Genomic DNA, 12,100 nt, shown 5'->3' on the forward strand with positions numbered 1-12,100 from the left:
ACGACTTCTCAGATAGAGTTCAATGTGTCAAATCGGAGGGCCTGTTGTCTGGACCTCTGGCAGTCTCTATGGGGGTGCCACAGGGTTCAATTCTGGGGCCGACTCTTTTCTCTGTGTATATCAATGATGTCGCTCTTGCTGCTGGTGATTCTCTGATCCACCTCTACGCAGACGACACCATTCTGTATACATATATATATATATATGTATATTTCTGTATACATCTGGCTCTTCTTTCGACACTGTGCTAACAAACCTCCAAACGAGCTTAAACGCCATACAACACTCCTTCCATGGCCTCCAACTGCTTTTAAATGCTAGTAAAACTAAGTGCATGCTCTTCAACCGATTGCTGCGGGCAGCCTCCCACCCAACTAGCATCACTACTCTGGACGGTTCTGACCTAGAATATGTGGACAACTACAAATACATAGGTGTCTGGTTAGACTGTACTCTCCTTCCAGACTCACATTAAGCATTTCCAATCTAAAAATTAAATCTAGGATCTGCTTCCTATTTCGCAACAAAGCCTCCTTCACTCATGCTGCCAAACATACCCTTGTAAAACTGACTATCCTACCGATCCTCGATTTCTGCGATGTCATTTACAAAATAGCCACCAACAAACTGGATGTAGTCTATTACAGTGCCATCCGTTTTGTCACCAAAGCCCCATATACTACCCCCCTTTGCGACCTGTATGCTCTCGTTAGCTGACCCTCGCTGCATACTCGTCACCAAACCCACTGGCTCCAGGTCATCTAGAAGTCTTTGCTAGGTAAAGCCAAGCCTTATCTCAACTCACTGGTCACCATAGCAACACCCACCCATAGTAAGCGCTCCAGCAGGTATATTTCACTGGTCATCCCCAAAGCCAACACTTCCTTTGGCCACTTTTCCTTCCAGTTCTCTGCTGCCAATGACTGGAACGAATTGCAGAAATCACTGAAGCTGGAGTCTTATATCTCCCTCTATAACTTTAAGCATCAGCTGTCAGATCACTGTACCTGTACACAGCCCATCTGTATATAGCACTCCCAACTACCTCATCCCCATATTACTTACCCTCTTGCACCCCAGTATCTCTACTTGCTTAATTGTTTCACCTCTATGGCCTATTTATTGCCTACCTCCCTACTCTTCTACATTTGCACACAGTGTATAGATTATTATTATTTTTTTCCTATTGTGCTATTGACTGTACGTTTGTTAATGTGCAATTCTGCAGAGTTGTTTTTGTCACTGTGCTTTGCTTTATCTTGGCCAGGTCGCAGTTGTAAATTAGAACTTGTTCTCAACTGGCCTACCTGGTTAAATAAAGGTGAAAATATATATATATATATATATCCTATTCCAAATATCCAGCTTTACTATTCACATGGGTTATTCCCAATGTCCAGAATGAGAAGTTGGCCATCAGTGGCTAGGCTATGGCTAAAAACCAAAGTATGTGTTTGCCTGATACCTAAACAAGCTAATTTGCTCAAGGACATAGAAACAGAAAAATAAACCATCACTTACCACACAGGATCAAATACCTTATTCAGTTACTTAACCATTTAAGGCTGTATTTTGATTTTATTATAGCTATGGTTAATTTTGGAGAATTGTGATAATGCTCTGGTAATTCATTCAAGGAAGGCAGAACCTTAAAGTGTTCCACATGCTATAAACATTTGCATATTCCTCCTCCCTCCCAATTATTCATGAACCATTTGGAGACAAAATTAAAGACAGTCAATTAAATACAACATGAACAAATTTGAGGGAAATTCTAGCCACCTGCTCTTTTTCCCAAAAAAATGTCACTCCATTGTGAATGAGTCAAATAAAAATGGAGGATTGGAAATGCTTTCTAGGTGTTCAGTGTATGTCAGTGTAAAGAGTGGAGGTGGGTGGGTCCAGAGGTGGCTGCTTGGAGGTTTTACACCAGTCTCCTCCACTTGCAGTCGTGCTCCACCGGGTCCCTGGATGCGGCATTCATGGTAGCGGCCCCCAGAGGAGACACAAGGTTGAGCGTGGGGTCGTCTGAGGCCTGGCCGAACAGAGCCATGAGCAGAGCCACGCCAAAGTCGGTAGTGCGCTCCCCCTGCAGAGTGTAAGGGAGGGAAAGCGCGAGAGAGGACAGGTTACACCATGACTCAACTATATTTGGGCTCCCAGCCCCCATTCCCTTAGCTCCTACACATTTCTTCACCGATCTATAAGCACTAGATTGATAAGCTATACATAGGAAGATCCTTTGTTTATACAAGTCAGTCAAGATCTGTGAGGGGCTGAAATTAATTTAATATAGCATGTCTAGTCTATACTTTCTAAATATTAATTGAAACTTTAAGGAGGTGTTTCCAGACACATTAAGCCTAATGCTGGACTATAAAGCATTTTCAGTGAGGATTCTCCATTGGGTTTGCTTTTTAGTTAATGACTAGGTTTAATCTGTGTCTCGGAAATCACCCCTACTAAACTCAAATATCCAGTCACTTACAGCATGGAAAGGGGAGGCTATGTCCACATGGACCCAGACCCCAGGCCAGTCAAAACCCAGGTGAGAGCCGATAGAGGCCGGCACAGGTGCTCGTGGCGTTCTTCCTGTCATTTCACAGACACAGCAAAGACATCCATTTACATTTGAGTAATTTAGCAGACACTCTTATCCAGGAACACAAGGAACACAATTGCTTTTTAAATCGATGGCAATTAAAAGATACCGTGACGAGATCCTGAGGCCCAAAGTCGTGCCATTCATCTGCCTCCATCACCTCATGTGATGATAATCACCGCATGATAATGCACAGCCCCATGTCGCAAGGATCTGTACATAATTCCTGGAAGCTGATAATTTTCCAGATCCTCCATGGCCTGCATACTCACCAGACATGTGACCAATTGAGCATGTTTGGGATGCTCTCTATTAATGTGTGACAGAGTGTTCCAGTTCCTACCAAAAATCCAGCAACTTCGCACAGCCATTGAAGAGGAGTGGGACAACATTCCACAATCAACAGCTTGATAAACTTTATGCAAAGAAGACTGACTGGTTTTCTGATCCACACCCAAACTTTTTTTTAAAAAGGTATCTGTGACCAACAGATGCATTTCTGTATTCCCAGTCATGTGAAGTCCATAGATGAAGGCCTAATGAATTTATTTCAATTGACCGATGTCCTTACATGAACTGTAACTCAGTAAAATCTTAGAAATTGTTGCATGTTTCATTTATATTCCGTATAGATTTAAACCTTTTCTGGTCAGCAACAAAAATCCGCCCCAATTTTGTGCTGATCAGACCTCAGCGACAAATGTTTCACTTGCAATTAGCTACTTCACTAGCTAGCACAAAAAAGACAATATGATGCATCATGTGGTGTTTTCAGAATGAGCCAAATCAGCACATCATGAGGGTTACCACAGGATGTGGTGTCGTCATCACCAGCACGAGGTGTGTTTTGAGTTAGAAAATGACTGTTCTAAGGAAAATCTATTTTTGTAGGCCTAACAATTTTGTGTGATTAACACCATCCACTTGTGTGAGACACCCTTGATAAGTTGTTTTGAGTTCCTCAGAGAATGTGGGGAGTTTGTCTTGGGCTAAAGATGTCAGTGAGTGCAAAGATCAATGGAAAGTAAAACTTTTTCATTACTAGGTATTATGTCTGTCACAAGCCCTGTTAACCTTTGCTCTGATTGAAGTGCAGTGAATGTAAAACAGTCCCAACTGGCTTTTATGAGTGTTTCAACAATGTACATGTGATGACTTGACTTTCTTGGGCTAACATTTATTACCAAACCATCACTTCCGAACATTTAGTGGACTAAGTCTTATAGAAATACAAATACATCAAATATTAGAGGCCTAAATCTATTATATAATTGCAAAATGATATCCCTCTTGCTGCAAAATGACAATAAGTGATTAAAGAAGTGTGGGGCATCAAAGTAATATAGGCGAGTGTTGTTGCCAAAGCTGCACTGTTGTGGCTCTAGAGGCCACCCGTCACACACCTGTGGCCATATCCAGGATGATGTCAGCAGAGAGGTCCTTGCTGGCATACACCACACCATCAGAGAGCACTAGCCTGCCTTCAGCATCAGTGTTGTTGATCTCCACTGTCCTCTGTGAGAAAGTTAGCAAAACAAGAGGGGGAATTTTTTTTATTTCAGGCCATAAATTCCTCAATCAGAAAGGCAGCAAAAAGAACAAAAGGCTATTGAAACCATAAATTAACCAAACAACAAACTAAATGTAAGCCAATAATGAATCCTTGCTCAAATGCCAGCTAATTGTTTCTTTCCCACACAAAAGCCCATCAGAAGGAAAAAACTCTACTTACCTCCATCAGGTTGCCATCATATTAGCCCGGTTCCCATTACCTTGCCTAACCGGTTTACATGCTCCCCCAATGGCTACTCTTTCCAGAGTAGAGCGTGTGGATGTCATCTGGCCGTGTGGCAGTGGGTCCGACTGCATTCTCGGCCAGGCAGAATACGGCATGGAGATTGTCCTTGAAGCCCTGAAATAAAGACACATTTCAACAGCTCTAACCAAACTTTCAGTACATGTTCCAGTAGGGTGTCTCCTAACAGGACCTTATGTTTCAAATAAGAACTTGACTTGAAAGAGTAAGCAGGGGTAGTAGGTACAGTAGGCCTCACCTGATTGACAGTAGCTTTGAAAGCTCCTAAAATGGCTGCTGCCTCACCACAGTCTCTTTCATCCCAGGCATGTTGGTCTTGATGCAAAAGAAAAGTACATTCAACCCTTACAACATTGTAATTTAATACTTATTTGGCTGGAAACTCCCTAACATCCATTGAATTGGACAAAATAATCACATTAATGACCCGTTCCAAATGGCACTCTAATTCCCTTTACCCATAGGGCTCTGTTCAAAAGTAGTGCACTACAGGGAATATGGTGCCATTTGGAATGCAAACCCAACTGACCAGCAATAAGCATACCTTTATACCTTTCCCTTGATGCGGAGACCTCCAGTGTCATACACAATGCCCTTGCCCACCCATGCAATAGTCTGGGTGGCACCATCTGGTTTGTGACTCAGGACTGCCAGGGCAGGAGGATTCACCACTGCCTTGCCCACCCCATAGATCTCTGAAGGCCCAAACAATCCAAAGTGATCGAGTTGATGATCACAGAAACAAATATTGTGTTATCAGTCAGAGAACCATGATGAGTGTATGTGTATCATGACAACTCATAAACCAGAATACACACTTTGTTCCAATGTGGAAAAACTCATTTAATTTGACATTCCTTTTTGCCAAAATCTCTTGGGTCCCATTAAATCAGCTTGTTTTGTTGAGAAAGTAACAAAGCTGAATAAAAACGTTGTATATTCCAAGACAAAACGGAGAGGAGAACCACCAAACAAACATACAGAGCCGTATGCCCCCTTTCTAATTTGCTCTACTTTTGCATATTTATTTTTTTATACTGAATGTTATCATATCTTCAACCCAAACCTATATTAGATAAAGGGAACCTGAGTGAACAAATAACACAACAATTACATACTTCATTTAATAAACTAAATTATGCAACACACAATGCCCCTGTGTGAAAAAGAAATTGCCCCCTTACACTAAATAACTGGTTGTACCACCTTTAGCTGCAATGACTCCAACCAAACACTTCCCGTAGTTGTTGATCAGTATCTCACGTCGCTGTGGAGGAATTTTGGTCCACTCTTACATGCAGAATTGCTTTAACTCAGCTGCATTTGTGGATTTTCAAGCATGAATTGCTCATTCCAAGTCCTGCCACAACATCTCACAACGTCTCAAAAATCGCTGCAGCTGTACATAGTCCATCGGTAAATAGCCCACCCAATTTACCTACCTCATCCCCATACTGTTTTTATTTATTTACTTTTCTGCTCTTTTGCACACCAGTATCTCTACCTGCACATGACCATCTGATCATTTATCACTCCAGTGTTAATCTGTTAAATTGTAATTATTCGCCTACCTCCTCATGCCTTTTGCACACATTGTATATAGACTCCTTTTTTTCTTTTTCTTTTCTACTGTGTTATTGACTTGTTAATTGTTTACTCCATGTGTAACTCTGTGTTGTCTGTTCACACTGCTATGCTTTATTTTGGCCAGGTCGCAGTTGTAAATGAGAACTTGTTCTCAACTAGCCTACCTGGTTAAATAAAGGTAAAAAAAAAAATAAATTGGGATAAGGTCAAAATTTGATTGATGTAGACTTGATTGTGTGTTTTGGATCATTGTCTTGCTGCATGACCCAGCTGCGCTTCAGCTCGCAGATGGATGGCCTGACATTCTCCTGTAGAATTCTCTGATACAGAGCAGAAATCACAGTTCCTTCTATGAAGGCAAGTCGCCGAGGTCCTGAGGCAGCAAATAATGCAAATAATTCCACTATAATTGAGAATTTCAATAAGTATTTCTCTACGGCTGGCCCTGCTTTCCACTTGGCTACCCCTACCCCAGTCAACTGCCCGGCACCCTCCACAGCAACCCGCCAAAGCCCCCACCATTTCTCCTTTACCCAAATCCAGATAGCTGATGTTCTGAAAGAGCTGCAAAATCTGGACCCCGACAAATCAGCCGGGCTAGAAAATCTGGACCCTCTCTTTCTAAAATTATCTGCCGAAATTGTTGCAACCCCTATTACTAGCCTGTTCAACCTCTCTTGCGTGTTGTCTGAGATTCCCAAAGATTGGAAAGCTGCCGCGGTCATCCCCCTCTTCAAAGGGGGTGACACTCTAGACCCAAACTGCTACAGACCTATATCTATCCTACCCTGTCTTTCTAAGGTCTTCGAAAGCCAAGTTAACAAACAGATTACTGACCATTTCGAATCCCACCATACCTTCTCCGCATTGCAATCTGGTTTCAGAGCTGGTCATGGGTGCACCTCAGCCACGCTCAAGGTTCTAAACGACATCATTAACCGCCATCGATAAGAGACATTACTGTGCAGCCGTATTCATCGACCTGGCCAAGGCTTTCAACTCTGTCAATCACAACATTCTTATTGGCAGACTCGACAGCCTTGGTTTTTCAAATGATTGCCTCGCCTGGTTAACCAACTACTGCTCTGATAGAGTTCAGTGTGTCAAATCGGAGGGACTGTTGTCCGGACCTCTGACAGTCTCTATGGGTGTGCCACAGGGTTCAACTCTCGGGCCGACTCTCTTTTCTGTATACATCGATGATGTTGCTCTTGCTGCTGGTGATTCTCTGATCCACCTCTACGCAGACGACACCATTCTATATACTTCTGGCCCCTCCTTGGTCACTGTGTTAACTAACCTCCAGACGAGCTTCAATGCCATACAACTCTCCTTCCGTGGCCTCCAACTGCTCAAACACAAGTAAAACTAAATGCATGCTATTCAATCGATCACTGCCCTCACCTGCTCGCCCGTCCAGCATCACGGGCGAGCAGGTGCAGGCAGTTCTGACTTAGAATACGTGGACAACTACAAATACCTGGGTGTCTGGTTAGACTGTAAACTCTCCTTCCAGACTCACATTAAGCATCTCCAATCCAAAATTAAATCTAGAATCCGCTTTCTATATCGCAACAAAGCATCCTTCACTCATGCTGCCAAACATACTCTCCTACCGATCCTCGACTTCGGTGATGTCACCTATAAAATAGCCTCCAACACTCTACTCAACAAACTGGATGCAGTCTATCACAGTGCCATCCGTTTTGTCACCAAAGCCCCATACACTACCCACCATTGCGACCTGTACGCTCTCGTTGGTTGGCCCTCGCTTCATACTCGTCGCAAAATAACACTGGCTACAGGTTATCTACAAGTCTCTGCTAGGTAAAGCCCCGCCTTATCTGAGCTCACTGGTCACCATAGCAGCACCCACTCGTAGCACGCGCTCCAGTAGGTATATCTCTCTGGTCAACCCCAAAGCCAATTCCTCCTTTGGTCGTCTTTCCTTCCAGTTCTCTGCTGCCCATGACTGGAACGAATTGCAAAAATCTCTGAAGCTGGAGACTCACATCTCCCTCACTAGCTTTAAGCACCAGCTGTCACAGCAGCTTACAGATCACTGCACCTGTACATAGCCCATCTGTAAACAGCCCATCTATCTACCTACCTCATCTCCATACTGGTATTTATTTATTTATTTTGCACCCCAGTATCTCTACCTGCACATTCATCTTCTGCCGATCTAAAATTCCAGTGTTTAATTGCTATATTGTAATTACTTCGCCACTATGGCCTATTTATTTCCTTAACTTACCTCATTTGCACTCACTGTATATAGACTTTTTGTTTTATTTTGTTCTACTGTATTATTGACTGTATGTTTTGTTTATTCTATGTGTAACTCTGTGTTGTTGTATGTGTCAAATTGCTATGCTTTATCTTGGCCAGGTCGCAGTTGCAAATGAGAACTTGTTCTCGACTAGCCTACCTGCTTAAATAAAGGGGAAATAAAATAAATAAAAAAATCCCCAAACCATCACACTACCACCACGCTGACCGTTGGTATGAGGTTCTTACTGTGGAATGTAGTGTTTGGTTTTCACCAAAAATAATGGAACCCATGTCATCCAAAAAGTGATACTTTTGAATTATATTGTCATAGGAAATTATTCCAAGAGTCTTGATGATCATCCAGGTGCTTTTTGGAAAACATGAGCCAACTTTTTGGATGACAAGGGTCCCATTATGCAAATACTTTTTCATGGCAATGTACCAAGAAAACTCCATAAGGGAAGTGGAAGAAAGCATGTGGTCCACACGTGACCTGATACATACAGTACATATTTATGTTGTTGTTTAAACACTTCACAAGAGTACAGCCAGTTTGGAAAAGGCTTTTATAACTGGCCCACACATTAGTCTGTGTGATTGCAAGCAAAGAACCCAACAGATTGGAGTTCCAATCCATAGCTAAAATGGCTTCAAATGGAAGCATAACACATAGCCAAGGCTTTGGATGCATGGCCATTATAACAAGCCTTCTCCTGATACAGTACCTCCAAATCCTTTCTGTTTCAGTTCCTCTCCACGAATTATGACAGGAGTAATGCCCAGTTCTGTCCCCACTGCCTTAATCTCCTGAAGACAAAAAGACATACCCAGTCAAATAGAGTATATTTGGTTTAAAATAAGTTGTTAGTTAGAGTTAGACTCCAAAGTCAGCTGGTTGGACCAAACATTAATTCATGTCACGAGGAGTAATAGCTAGGTTAGTCGTTGCCTGGAGTCCAGGTGGTGAATATCTAAATACACCATCTGGAACATGATAGTGTTTGTTCCTCTCAGATTTTCTACAAGCCAGAATGTTGAATACAATTATTTTAACTTACTCTGCGTTGTTGGTCCTTCAGTTGCTTGAAATTTGAGATACAATATCCACAGGAAAGTATTGTTTAACCAACTTTTTAAAGCATCGGTACTGAAGTTAACATTTCTATCATCTGGCACACATGTAAAACCATATAAACACCTGCAGTATACATGGTTCACGTGTGTCCGTCTTGTGCACGTACCTTCGGTGATGAACAAAAGAAAAACAATTGCGGCCAGCAATTGTGAAGTCACTCAGAAAAATGAATCAAGTCAGTAAAAAGAGTTGTAAAATAACGAATTGTTCACAAACTGAACATCACTAATCTTGATTGCCACACACATAGACCTGTGTTTTGAAGTCGGTTTAATAATAACGTTACTTTCCTGTGGATAGTTTGTCAAAAATTTACCAACTGAGGGACCAGCACCACGGACAATCGGCAGAGTAAGTTTAAATAGTATTGTATTCAATATTCGTGACAAACAAGGGACATTTAGAATGTTTATATGTAAATGTGCAGAGCCTTGTCTACATAATGTGAAGACATCGCCACATTTCTTGACTAGGTTAGTCGGGGACATGCGACTTGGCACATGAACATGTTGAGAAGGTTGGAACATGCTAGCTAGCTAATACAGCAAGACTGACTTTCCCTCAGGCCGGCTTCCTCTAGTAAAATGGGGGAAAAGTTTAATATTACATTTGAATTTTTTTAAAGAATAGAGGCCAATTTCTTTTGTCAGGGATCAAGGAATTAGTCAATATGGTTGGTTGGAGAATAGAGATGGCATGTTACAAATTAACAGTGGTTTTGACCAGTGGCGGCAGGTGAGATAAAAAAAAATTCATGAGCATGGCCTTATTTCTATTAGGCCTACAGCAAATATTGGATGACTGTCATTCATATTCCATTCACCCAGTTCAATGTACCATCGACAAGATTTAGGCTACTACATGATAGGCTACCTGGAATTTGCCCTATAAACATCACGAGGTTGCTACAACCTATCCTACAAATTAAAGTTTATAAACGTAGGTGTACAGGTCAAGAGACAAATTGGAGGAATAAAAGGTGGCAGACAGTGATACATTCAATACCACCTTGCACACTCTTACCTGCATCTAGCTTATCTGGACTGCAATAATTCCATTCCGTTTGCTTCCATTTAAGAAAAGTTTGGCAATAGAATCAGCGGAATGAATACACCCCTGATCCCCGCACACACAGTTCACTTTCATAGCAGCCATATACAGCTTCATCACTTTGCTTGTTGTATAAATTCCTTCTTGCATCTACGCACTCTCCGCCTTTTAGCTTTTCCCTTCGCTTGTGGACTTCAGTGCACAACACGAGCGGTTTGTGACCAGGTGCAAAAAACTCTCGAAGCCTAACCTTCATACCATAACCGCTACACAGCCTACATCATTGTCAACATATTAACGTTGTCAACAAACTAGAACTAACACGTTAGTAAACCCACAATCCAATCCATGTATGCAATCACACAGTACAGCAAGCAGTTTAGCAGTTGTCCCGGTGGCAATAGATTTATAAAAACCGAAAGCTTACCTTGACTAGGAAGAGTTGCAGTGTTGGATAGATAGCCAGCTAGTTAAAAAGAAGAAAAAAGCCTACTCAACAACCTGACTCTCTGTTTGAGTCATGTTGTTGAGTAGGCTAAATTAGCTAAGTAAGTGAAAGGTAAACTAAGAAAATATTTACGACATATAGCTAGCTCCATCACTCTGCTGCATCTCCTTAATAATAATTAAAAAAAAGGTCTTTATGCACTGCAGTGCTAGTTGGTTGTAGCTTTTTATTTTTTATATATTTTTTTACCTTTATTTAACTAGGCAAGTCAGTTAAGAACAAATGCTTATTTTCAATGACGGCCTAGGAACAGTGGGTTAACTGCCTGTTCAGGGGCAGAACGACCGATTTGTACCTTGTCAGCTCAGGGATTTAAACTTGCAACCTTTCAGTTACTAGTCCAACTCTCTAACCACTAGGCTTCCCTGCTGCCCCATGCTTATGCTTTCAGTACTAGATTTATTCTCTGATCATTTGATTGGGTGGACAATATGTTAGTTCATACTGCAAGAGCTCTGATAGGTTGGAGGGCGTCTTTCCGGAAGTGGTCGTAATTACTGTGTAAGTCTATGGAAGGGGGTGAGAACCATGAGCCTCCTAGGTTTTGTATTGAAGTCAATGTATCCAGAGAACAGAAAATAGCTGTCCTCCAGTTTATACCATGGTGCTACCCTAGATGGTGCTGTTGAGGTTACTTTAGACCATTTCAAAACAGTGTTTTAATCAGTTATTTGGAGACATTAATATATTATAGTTATATCTAAAAATGATAACTTTTTAAATGTTTCACAATTTTTATTAAAATTCACTGAGTAGGATGGTCCTCCCCTTCCTCTGAGGAGCTTCCACTGGTTTTGACCAGAATGCTTCTCTCCAACGCTCTACATTCATTTTGCATAAAGTAGAGCAGAGTTCCGCTTTTGCTACCGCTCTGCTTGAAGGGTTCTAATGCTAATTTTCTCATCGCGTGCCCTCCTTGAAAATGAATGGGAGCAGAACTTCTGCCGAATTCGTTGTCGGTGAAAACCCACTTTTCTAGCATGACTTGATGTGTGGTAGCTAAGCCGCTCAGTTTGCGAGCTATCTAACCATTTAACTATTTCACAAAATACCGAGCGTAAAAGTAAGCATTGTCATAGTATAATTACTAGGTAGAAAAAAAGTTACTGATACAGGCTGGCCAGCTAG

General features: G+C 41.7%; 1 pseudogene; it reads right to left on the bottom strand.

Annotated features, from left to right (window-relative positions):
- Positions 1-1,539: 1,539 nt before the first annotated feature.
- LOC110493226 lies at positions 1,540-2,804 on the bottom strand (annotated as a pseudogene).
- Positions 2,805-12,100: the final 9,296 nt, after the last annotated feature.

The sequence above is a fragment of the Oncorhynchus mykiss genome, chromosome 17 (genome assembly GCF_013265735.2).
Source record: "Oncorhynchus mykiss isolate Arlee chromosome 17, USDA_OmykA_1.1, whole genome shotgun sequence".
NCBI classification, from domain to species: Eukaryota; Metazoa; Chordata; class Actinopteri; order Salmoniformes; family Salmonidae; genus Oncorhynchus; species Oncorhynchus mykiss.